The sequence below is a fragment of the Amyelois transitella genome, chromosome 27, assembly GCF_032362555.1.
Source record: "Amyelois transitella isolate CPQ chromosome 27, ilAmyTran1.1, whole genome shotgun sequence".
Lineage (NCBI taxonomy): Eukaryota > Metazoa > Arthropoda > Insecta > Lepidoptera > Pyralidae > Amyelois > Amyelois transitella.
In genome coordinates, this window is record NC_083530.1 from 3939709 (window position 1) to 3952582 (window position 12874).

A 12874-nucleotide genomic window follows, 5' to 3' on the forward strand; every position below is an offset into this window, starting at 1 on the left:
GGATATGCATAAGTATATGTATAAGTATTTATTATTAAATATAGTATCGTTGAGTTAGTGTCTTATAACACAAGTCTCGAACTTACTTCGAGGCTAACTCAATCTGTCCTGTATATATTTATTTATAGCATCGTAAAGATTACGTTTCTAACTAACTATAGGTACAATGTAATACTCTGCTATGACCCTAATTAGTTCAAGCGTGCTCACCTACATGCACTAAAACAAAAAAGCAAATACGTAATGGCCCATGACCTATTACATATAATTTGGATGACGGCCTCTATGCTCTTATAGCAACCTACGTGGCAGCACAGACTCCAATTATACTAATGACCTGGTCCAAGGTTCTGTTTGGAGACGAGCTCTTTTTGTATGGATCGGTGTATGTAGATGGGGTCGCGTTAAGGATTACATCTGACTGCAGCTAATAAATCTTCATAACAAGTATACTAGAAATAAATTTAAAAAAAAACTTAATACTTTGTGTGCTGCCTTCTTTATTCTGCCCAATTGATTTGCATAATATGAATGCATAATATGATCGAGTATAGACTATCACCGTCTTGTACATTAATGTGAGACTAAGAAATGCCTGTGGATCGTGGTTTAAAAGATAGCCCCAAAATTAAAAACTTATAAATATAAAACATAAAATAACGCTACTTCTATTTCTTCACATCCAGAGTCATAATTCTCTTCATGAAGCTCGTCGGTTAAGGGTTCTCTTGACCTGACCTTTCGCCAGGATGTTCCCGATTTGTTCAAGGTACGCTCGTCTAAATCATCGTCTTCCAACTCAAAGTCTTAGGGTGTTATCCTAGAATATATATGTATATGTGTAGCGAGAGCGATGATTCGGGCTCGACCGCCACAAAGGAAAGATCTCCAGGCTAGATATTAGGTATGCCTGGGAACCGCGCAAGAGACGATATTGCTCCAATCCTTTGGGTTGCTATTGGCCGAACGCGTCCCATTCTTCGCTGTGATTGGCTGATGGCGTGTGACGTTTTGGAAATAACGCCATAGATGCAATAGATATTAACTACTGACAACACAGCAGCGTTCCCAGAAATATCGATTATAGTCATAACTACAAGATTTTAAATGGCGCAAGCTGGTTAATTAGCCTCAATAATATACGGTAGGTACTCTTAGCTCTTAGCAATCTGAATTGTCATATTTTTTTGTAAGGAATAACAATGCATGGCCCATTTATAAACATCGGATTCCATAATAGTTTCGTTTGAAACTAAAATCTACTCCTAATTACTCTTTAGCAATGAAATTTGATTGATATCTCAGTCTATTTTAAAAGTAATTAAAGGATAAGTATTAATTTATTACATAAATACTAGTTAACCGCCCAATCGTAGTAGTAAATTTATCTGAATGATGTTACAAATCTACTATATAATTATATAAAATTAAGTTAATCCGTTAGTTGATATCTAAAAGTGCCGTGTGGTCTCTGGCACTTTAGAATAGAACCAATCAATATCTTATCAACATACATACTATAGTCACCTTTATATCTCTTGTGGGGTAGACAGAGCCAACAGTCTTGAAAAACTGAAAGGCCACGTTCAGGTATTTAGCTTAATGATAGAATTGAGATTCAAATATAATAGGTTACTAGCGCATGGCCTAAATGAAGAGTCCCAAGTTTATATACCTATCCCTTAGTCGCCTTTTACGACATCCATGAGAAAGAGATGGGGTGATCCACGGGATAGATACACGGGAAACAAAACATAATATTGTACTGTACATACAATATTGATGTAGTTTTTAAGGTAACTTAATAACAATATATAGTATAGGGTTATTTGAAAATTAAAAATTATGTTTTACTGGCAATTATTGTTATAGATTTGACCGTGACTCCTAAATGGATCTCCGACACGCATCGTTCAAATTGTTTTTTTTTTATTTGGTCATTCATAAATTGTTTGGTTATGTAATGCATCTAGATAATGTATATTGCAATGAACGTCAGTTTTTACGGCACTATAGAATCAAATCACTCCCTCTTACAACATACACGGGATGTGTATGTTGTAAGAGACGACTAGGGGAATAAAAACTTTAATGCAACGAAATTGATATAAACTTAATTAGATTATGTTACTATTAAGGTAATGGAAGTCAGATGGGTATTTCTTGGTCATCATTATACATTTGTGGGGTTGAGTCCACATATGTCTGGAGAGGAGCCCGGGGTCCGCCCTGTAACAGTCCTAGATTGGGTGACACAGATTATTAATACATTACAGGACCAATCTATCTCTTTTTCCATGGATGTCGTAAAAGGTGACCAAGGGCTAGTAAACTTGGGATTCTTTTTGTAAGCGATGGGCTAGTAACATGTCACTATTTGAATCTCAATTCCATCTTAAACCATACAGCTGAACGTTCAGTCTTTTCAAGATTGTTGGTAATGTCTATCACGCAAGGGATATGGACATGATTATACGAGTATGTATGTAGATTACACGAAGCGACTCCTGTCTCACCTCTGCAATCTTAGCAGAGTAACCTAACATATAATGAATTATTTTAACAGTTATTACACATCTATTTGCCTGAATGTGCCGGTTTCTTCAAGAAAATTAGCGCCACAAGTCCACCCTGCTAGTGATAAAGACGTGATATCCATACTTTAAAAATTATAAATGTGAACGTGTTTTTGTGTAGTCCGTCTTTCGCGGCAAAAACTGCTGAATCGACCTTCATAAAATTTTGCATAAGTACAGAGAAGAGTAAAGAGCACTTTTCATATGGGCGGAACCGCGGGCGAAAACTAGTGTGTCTCTATATGTTCATATAACCTTCAACTATTTGTGCAAAATGAAGCAAAAGCGATAAATTTTATATCTGACATGAAAATCTCCAATAATTATCAAATTATGTACACCATTTATCAAACACGATGCAATAAATGGACAGAATTGCTTGGGAACTCATAATTATATAATAATAATTTTATTGATTTACTTAAACGATAATAAACATTATAATTAAATCAAATTAAAACTAAAGCTAAAACTACTTATAAAAAAAGAAAGAAAAAAAATATATTTCAAACTAAAATTTAATTTACAAATTGACAGTCCCTGCATAGCATCAACATGCGGGAGCGTGCCCAGAAGGCTGGCATTCAAAATGGCAATGCTCATTCTCTGAGCCAGATAATTTCCAGCCTTCTGGGCAACCCCTGGCAACTGTAACCCCACAAACGTAGGATGATGACCAAGAAATACCCATCTGACTTCCATTACCTTCACAGTAACAGAATCTAATATAGTTTATATCATTTTCGTTGCAGTAAAGTTTTGGCAATGCTGATTCTCTGAGCCAGATAATTTCCAGCCCTCTGGTCACGAGATACCTCAATCAGCTTTTTCGACAATTGACGTATATAATTAATATTAGCGATGACAGATTAGTGGTAATGTATGTGATCGCAAGGTCCCAGGGTCCTATATACCCCAAGTCATATTATAAATGCGAAAGTAAATTAATTTGTTTGTTACCTCTTAACGCGGTATATAGTGAAAGCGGTCTTCTTGAAATTTCGCGATCATAATTATTAACAGAAGTCTGGAGAAGGGCATGAGGTACTTTCATGCCGTGGGATTTGCGAAAAACTTCTTAGTAAGTAAAGAAAGTATTCATTTTTAGGTAATAAAGGCTTTACTGTTTGAAATAATAAGACGCGTTTAGGTCTTTTAAAAGAAAATAGACTATTGCTTTAAAGAGAGAGTGAAATGGAAAAGTAATTTAAATTACTTGGTAAAACCCTAGATTCAAGTTAGTTTTGCATCGAAATAGGTTCAGTTGAACGTGGTCAGCCTTTTAAGTCTGTTTACCTCGCAAGGGACTTAGACGTGACTATATGTATCTATATAACCAAATCCACTCAAGGTGGTGCTACAACTAATCTGAGGTTTTAATACTATTTTTTTTTTCATTTACTCTATGCGCATAAACATCAGTTTTAGACGACATACAAGTAAAATATTCATTAACTCCCGATTTAAAAGGTCAGCTTCAACATGGGTTTAAGCATATCATAGTATTAATTATGAGTGAAGTGATGAAGTGGCTCAATAGGCTTTAAATCAAGCAAACATGACTTGCTAACGAGGGTATAAGGAATGTAATATGTAAGTAGTATCAATAATAGGAATTATAGTACTTAAAATTTTAAGTGGTTAATTTAATTTATACTCTTCATAGCTCCGTACAGGCGCAATGATGACTTTTAATGTAAAAAGAACAATATATATTAATAGAATTAGTTTTAATTTTTCCAAATTTACACTTTACAATAATAATTAATTATTCTTTTTTATTAACATGATTAACCACTATTTGAATCTCAATTCGTACGTGGCCTTTCAGACTTTTCCAGGCAGTTGACTCTGTCAACCCTGCAAGGGATGTAGACGTAGTAATATACATATATACATACATACAATCACGTCTATATCTCTTGCGAGCAGACAAAGCTAATAGTCTTGAAAAGACTAATAGGCCACGTACAGCTGTTTGGCTTAATGATAGAATTGAGATTCAAATAGTGACAGGTTGCTAGCCCATCGCCTAAAAGAAGAATCGTGGGATTCTTAAAGCCCTTAGTCGTTTTACGACATCCATGGAAAAGTGGTCCTATTCTTTTTTGCATTGGTGCTGGGAACCACACCAACCACCTCTCTATAATATAAGTTAGTAAATACATACATACATATGGTCACATCTGTATCCCTTGCGGGGTAGACAGAGCCAACAGTCTTGAAAAGACTGAATGGCCACATTCAGCTATTTGGCTTAATGATAGAATTGAGATTCAAATTAGTTAATAAATAAGTATTGAAAAGAAGTTCTCAAAAACGCTGACGTAAACAAACAGACAGACATTCAAACATTAATCTGTATCAACGATAGGAATGCTCGTCGTTCACACCATAGGTCACGGATTCCGTACAGTTTGCTCTCTGAATTTCGCAATTGGCTCTTATTTCGTTCACCAGAAGTGATGGGAACATGCACACCTCAGAACATCTATATCGATACTAATATTTAAGTCGAAAGTCTGTCTATCTGATCACTATATTGTACTAGCTGTGCACGCGACTTGGTCTTATTTTGGGCATCATTAAAGCCCTCAAAGATAATTTTCCCCGCTTTTTTTCACATTTTCCAATATTTCCTTGCTCCTTATAGTTGCAGCGTGATGTTAAATAGCCTAAAGCCTTCCTCGATAAATGGTCTATTCAATGCAAAAATAATTTTTCAATTCCAACCAGTAGTTCCAGTAAAGCAAAGGTACTTGTCGCGTCTGTCTTCATGTTTGCTTGCCACTTTCCGCTGTATGGCTTAGTGATAGAATTGAGATTCAAATAATGACAGGTTGATAGCCGATCGCTTACAAGAAGAACCCCAAGTTTATTAGCCTTTTCCTTAATAAGTTCATTAAAGTGGCTAAGACCAGGACAATTAGAAAAAGTTCAGTTTTCATCTTACCCTGGACAGGATTCGAACCTGGGGCCTTGTGTTTCCAAGGCAGTAATATAAACTAGTAAACTAAAACAGTTTCCATCAAAACGTAACTAAACCGAAATAAATCTAACCACGCCATTAAAAATTACCAAAAAAACGTGTCAAGGCGAACTTAGAGAAAGGTCCCGCATTGTTTTTTTAATCCGAAACAATGTATTAATGTTTCAATTTCATCGCTATTGTTTTGTAATTGCACCAGGGTCATAAGGTTAGTGGATCAATTCGTTAGTGGATCTTCAATCGAGTTTCTTTTGCCGTAATTTTAATTGTTTATTTGTATGTGTTTGTAATCGGGTGGTAATGATAAGTTTACCGTAACACGTATTGATTTTAAGTGCCTCATGGCTATCCGCGTAAAACCGTTACTAATTATCGCGAATAATTCAAGATTCAAGGAAACCCTTCCTTAGTACACCCCTACACCACGTTAGGAACTTACGTATAAATTTAAAATTTCTAGACCAAGTGATTTGGGCTGTGCGTTGATATGACAGACAGACATTCTCTCTCGTCCACATTATATTCTAAGTTTGGATAATTGTTATGTTGACGTTGTTGAAGAAAATGCTGCAGTGCAGTTTGTTACCGCTTCTTCTGCACTGACGCCTTGGAAGCGGCAGTAAACTTAGTTTTAAGTAATTTTTTGACGTCAACCAATGTTGAGAAACCAAACGTTTCGACAATTATTAAGCGATATGAAGTATCCTATTATAATGAATAAAAATTTTGAATTTTGAATTTTAGACAGTCTGTCAGATGGGAGTTGCTTCATGTTTATGCCCGTCGCACCCTCAGGACTACAGGGTCCAAAGCGTTTTCAAGGGTATACCCCGAACTCCTCTCCTGAGTAGCGAGGATGCAACTGGGACTAAAGCCTAGAGGAAAATATGTTTTAACTGCCTATTTAAAAGCTAGTTTTTAGAGTAACAGCATCCTGAGTTACACTGCTAGTTAACATCTTGGTGTACTTGTCAATTACCGTCGGAATAAGCGCAAGAACATCAAGTAGATGAGCTAACCTACATCCAACTTTAAGGTAAAATAGAGCCAAGTCAACACTTCTGTATATAGATAGATAGATAAACTCTTTATTGGCCCGAAAGAAAAAGAAAATCAGAAAAAAAAACACAAGTTATGAGGTACAAAGGTGGACTTATCGCTTAAGCAATCTCTTCTTGTCAACCTCAGTGTAGGAGGAAATTTAAGAATAGCAAGGCGATTGGCGCAGTTGCACAAACATACATACATACCATCACGTCTGTTCCCCACAGAGTAGGCAGATGCTATGGATTTCCACTTGCTACGTTCCTTATAGATTTCTGCTTCTTTTTTTATTACATTCGTTATAATTTGTACTTATTATTTGTTAACGCGTTGGTCTCTTAGTTCAATCAAATTATTTATTATCAAAATATACCTGCCTTATAAAAGCTGACTGACTGACTTTATATCAGTGACTTATCTACGTACAGATATATCTGGTTGCGAATGAGGATCTGCTGAGGAAAGATTCCAATTTTTACTACGCATGCATGAATACGTACTCGTAAATGAGTATAATATTTAATTGTCTTGTATTGCCTACTAAAGCTAATTGTATAGCCTATTTCTGATTTTCTAGTCTATTTTTGTGTATGCCGTATTATTATAATAAAGTGAAAAATAAAATAAAATAAAGTAAATTTATTATAAAGGGTATCTAGTTTCAAATTAAAAGTAGTTAATTAAAAATATGTAAAAAATTAATTTGTAAATGTTAATCATATTATAACTTGGCTGATTCACTACCACGTACCCGCATTACGACTTGTGATATACTGGGATCGTAAAATTACTATAAGCCTCTAAAACTATAACATTTAGGATCAAAATCGTAAATCAGTTACAGTAGGCCTGTTTTCACTGGTAACTTATCGTGAATAGATGACGCAAGACTCTGCGCCAACGCCAATCCAATCCAGAAAGGAGTCTGGTTTCTTTCCACCCGAAGGTTGACTGGAAGAGATAAATAAATAAATAAATGAACGAGCGGCTAATAAATAAATAAATAAATAAATTGCATTAGCGATAAGTAGTCTTTGTAGGTACCATCTCTGTCTGTTTTGTATGTTTTATTCTTATGGTGCAATAAAGAGTTTTATCTATCTATCTATCTACAAAGCGACTTCACGTCTATTATTGTGAATCAATGCGATACGTGGTTAAAAAGTGTATTAAATAAATTTGACGTATTATACCTATACTTAGGTATTATGTTCACAAAATTGAATAGGTAGGTATATCTTAAATACACAAAAAAGATCACTGGCTAATTTATTGACTGATATATCAACCCGCAACCTTAATCGGCAGGTCTACATATTTGAAAATTTCACGTAAATTTCTCTAGGAGTGCAGTTAGGTAGTACGCTTGCCTGTGACACCGGAGCTCCCGGGTTCGAATCCCGGTTAGGGCATGATGAGAAAAGAACTTTTTCTGATTGGCCTGGGTCTTGGATGTTTATCTATACGAGTATCAATACATAGTTTAAAACAAAGTCGCTATTTTAGCCTGTTTGTCTGTATGCTTAAATCTTTAAAATTACGCAACGGATTTTGATGCGGTTTTTTGTAACAGGTAGAGTGATTCAAGAGGAAGGTTTTTATGTATATTTTTTTCCGAATTTTGCACCCGTGCGAAGCCGGGGCGGGTCGCTAGTTTATTATAAAATATAGTATCGTTGAGTTAGTATCTCGTAACACAAGTCTCGAACTTACTTCGAGGCTAACTCAATCTGTGTACTTTGTCCCGTATACATTTATATTTAATGTATTATCTACTGCCTACAACATCAAGGGCTGAGAATTTAATTAAATGTAAGTTTATGTAACTGTTACATAAAGATGGACTGGTCTAGAGTTAGGTTTTAGCAAGTTAATAGCTGGCTATCAGTTCTGAACGAGTGGCTACTTTGTTGCTTAAAATCTGGGTGCTTATTTATCTTAAGATACATTCGAAATACATTTAGTTAGGCAAAATTGCTTGTAAATCATATGTGATTGTCATACTAGACTAAATTATTTGATTGGTTATTTCGGGTGCCGTGTGGTACCGGAACCTATAAAAAAGAAAAGGGGCACTCCATCTCTCTCCCATGGATAGCTTATTGGCTTAATGATAGAATTGAGATTGAGGCTAAAGAGAGGATTTAATTTATTTCAAGTTTTGATTTAAAATAAAATTATGCAGTGTTAAACATTTATCAATCTTGTTATTCATTAATTTTACGTATGTTTTGACGCATGAATGTATTATGTAGTTTGACGCATAAATTGTACTAATGATAAATGTGTGGGATTCGTATTTTATTGATTACCTTTATACAAACTTATTTCTCATTATTGCATTTTCGTGATTTTCAGCTACTTATAAGTGCCGTGTGGTTCCTGGCACCAATAGAAAAAGGATAGGATTTCTTTCCCATGGATATCGTAAAAGGAGACAAAGGAATATGCTTATGAACTTGGGATTCTTTTAGGCGATGGGCTAGCAACCTGTCACCATTTGAACCTTCTATTATTGAACCTAAACAGATGAACGTGGCCTTCCTTGCAATATTTTCAAGACTGTTCGCTCTGTCTACCCCGAAAGGAATAAAGACGTGATTATATGTATGTATGTTATATGAAATATATTTAACCGACTTATAAAATGGAGGAGGTTCTTTAATCATTATCATTTATTCCTTAAATATTTGTTTATCAGAGGCCGCCCGCGACTTCGTCCGCATGGAAACCCTATCAATCCCGCGGGAACTCCAGGATATAAAGTAGCCTATATGTTATTCTGGGTCTTCAGCTACCTACATACCAAATTTCATCGTAATCGGTTCAGTAGTTTTTGCGTGAAAGAATAACAAACAACCATAGGTACTCATATACTCACAAACTTTTGTATTTATTATATTAGTAGGATTTGTAACGTGATAACCATGGGAACGAGTATTTTTAAAGAATAGTGATAACTAGCTTCTAATTTTTTTTGAAGTTTTACCGATATTTGCATTTGATAGTCATAATTTTAAGTGGAATCTAAAATAAAAACACTTTTTATTTATAATTATTTTTTTTATATTTAAGGCCTTTTATTGAAAGATTTAACTAAATAACAAATTAAATATAACTACTTTCATTTCAGATGTTTTTAAAAGAGGTTGTGAATTAAGGTCTCAAAACCTTGATAAAAAAATAATTTCCTTTTGCATTTTAATAATAATAAAATATCCCACGCACCACATAACCCCTGACTTTATTAGGTATGGCAAAACTACATAAGTAAAAGATTAATTACCCGATAAATATTTTTAACGATGCTACCTACTTACGTTTAATTAATTGAGCGGTCAGACAGTACGTACTTATATATTTGAAGATCTTGTTGCGTATTGGTTATTTAGTCCGCCGCTTAGATCTATTAGGTTCGGTTCTCAGCGCGGGTAAATAGATCCTTATATATATTTATTACTAACGGGGTATACAGAGCCAACAGTAACAAGAGGACTGAAAAACTGTTCAGCTTAATTATAGAATTGAGATTCAAATAATTACCTAGTGATAGGTTGTTATTCCAGAGCCTAAAAAAGAATCCAAGTTCATTAGCATTATAAAGCTGAAGAGTTTGTTTGTTTGAACGCGCTCATCTCAGGAACTACTGGTTCGAATTGATGTATGAATATCACGCTGCAACTATTAAGAGCGAAGAAATAATGGAAAATGTGGAAAAAATGGAGAAAATTATTCACCCTTGAGGAATGATGCCCAATAACTATTCCACGCGAACGGAGTTGCGGGCACAGCTAGTATTTAATAAACATAAACGTCCTTTAATTAAACAGAAGCCTAGAATGATATAAAACAGATATCTAGTAATTCTGTGGTAGTAAATCACTTTTGATACTAGACTTACCTTATTTATGTTTATATAGGTACTAGTTGGCTAAACATCCTGTCTTTAATTATTTACTTATTTATGTACACGTATATAGAGCTATACCTAAGTTTGGTTATTTGTTTACTACTTTACACTTACATATATCACTTTAGGAAGGTACCAATTTCCATGATATAGTATCTATAGGTAGTTCATATAGTTTGGAGTACGGAAGAGGGCTTGGTCTCGCGTATCAAAGCCGAAAAAAATAACCATGCGAAAAAAATCAGTAGAAGAATAACCTAATTAAAACATTGCATTTAAAACATTTGGATGCATCCTCACCTCTCTGGAGAGGAGCCCGAGATATGCCTTTGACCATGGATCCTAGATTGGGTGAGTCAGGTTTTTACACAAAGCGACTCCCATCTGACCTCCGCAACCTTTGCAGGTAAACCTGACCCGTATTGGATCCATGGTAACACATCCAGTTGCCTGAATGTGCAGGTTTTCTCACGATGTTTTCACTCACCGTAAGAGCATCGGTTAGTATTCAAATTACGCACATAACTTTGAAAATAGTCATTGGTATAAGGCCGAAGTGGCATTTGTATCTGTACCTTTCTGCGCATCACGCATTTTAACCAGGCACCTTACTGAATCGGTAAGGTAAGGTACTTATGATATGAATACTATTTATAAACCATTAGAGGCCGCCCGCGACTTTGTCCGCATGGAAACCCTATCAATCCCGCGGGAACTCCGGGATAAAAAGTAGCCTATATGTTATTCTGGGTGTCCAGCTACCTACATACCATACTAATTTCATCGTAATCGGTTCAGTAGTTTTTGCGTGAAAGAGTAACAAACATCCATACTGACATCCTGACATGCTCACAAACTTTCGCATTTATAATATTAGTAGGATTCTTGTAAGAATCATCCATCAGAGGGTCTCGCGGAAGGCACCTTGCCCTTATTTACTTCAGCCCTAGACCGCCGCTGGACATAAGTTAATCTACTTAGAACAGATTGCTAGCTCTCTTCCTCAAAGAATAATTCCAAGTATCCTATATATAAAAGTCTCGTGTCACAATGTTCGTTCCCGTACTTTTCTGAAACGTCTTGACCGATTCTCATAAAATTTTGTGAGCATATTGAGTAGTAGGTCTAAGAATCGGGCAAAATCTATTTTTCATAACCACAAAATGCAAAACAACGTTTGCCGGTACAGCTAGTAAGTATTATATAAGTATAGCAAAATAATTATGAAGCAAATTGTAAAAGTTAATAAAAGGAAAGGCATCTACACGTGAGGAGAAGTAGCTGGCACCCCCTTTGTTGTTTCTTCAGTACTAAGTCAGCATGGACCTTTGCACTAGATTAATATGTGCCGTGTGGTTCCCGGCACCAATACAAAAAAGAATAGGACCACTCCATCTCTTTCCCATGGATGTCGTAGAAGGCGACTAAAGGACAGGCTTACCAACTTGGGATTCTTTTTTAGGCGATGGGCTAGCAAACTGTCACTATTTGAATCTCAATTCTATCATTAGGCCATTCAGTCTTTTCAAGACTGTTGGCTCTGTCTACCCCGCAAGGGATATAGACGTGACCATATATATGTATGTATGTATGTAATATGTGTACCATTCCCCTTGTCGCCTTCTTGAAATAATATACCCTTCGACTCTTGCGATTATTGGCTCTGTCTGCCCCGAAAGCGACATGTGTGCGTGTCTAACGGAAACGAACCTTTGTTTATGGTATGGGTGGTAAAAAATAAACTCGGAGTGTTCACATAAAGAAGCCTTATAAATATTAATATGTTTGTTTGTCATTACAATTATCCTGTCAGGGTTTTATTTATTGCAAAACTATGCAATAACATACTTTAAATAGATAACGCGTTATACAAACAACATTACATATAATTATGTCTTCCTATCATAGAAAACAGAATGAAATCCTACTTATTCCGTTGCTTCTAAAATAATAATGATGAATGAAAAATCTAACATAAATTATAAATGCGCAGGTAAGTTTATTTGTTTGTTACATCTTCACAGATTAGCTATTTACTGAATTAATCTTCTTGAAATATCATATATACATTCATATTATAACGTCTCTTTCCCTTGCAGGGTGGACAAAGCCAACAGTCTTGAAAATAATGATACGCTTCAGCTGTTCGGCTTACTGATAGAATTGAGATTCATATAAGTAAAGTGACAGGTCGCTAGCCCGTCGTCTTAAAGAATCCCAAGCCTATCCTTTAGTCGCCTTTTACGACACCCATGGGAAAGAGAGAGATAGGAGTGATCCTATTATTTTTCAATTTTTGCCGGGAACCACACGGCGCCGCAAGTATAAAGATGTCTAAATAACAAATTTTAATGA

The 12874-nt window shown here is 35.4% G+C and overlaps 1 protein-coding gene across 1 annotated transcript in view; it reads left to right on the forward strand.

Annotated features, from left to right (window-relative positions):
• The first annotated feature begins 682 nt into the window (after positions 1 to 682).
• Positions 683 to 12874, forward strand: part of LOC106130418 (pro-resilin-like) — a 70505-nt gene continuing 58313 nt past the window's right edge. Inside the window, exon 1 of the mRNA XM_060952050.1 lies at positions 683 to 769. The gene's annotated coding sequence lies outside the window, so the exon portion shown is untranslated. The remainder of the gene's footprint in view (positions 770 to 12874) is intronic.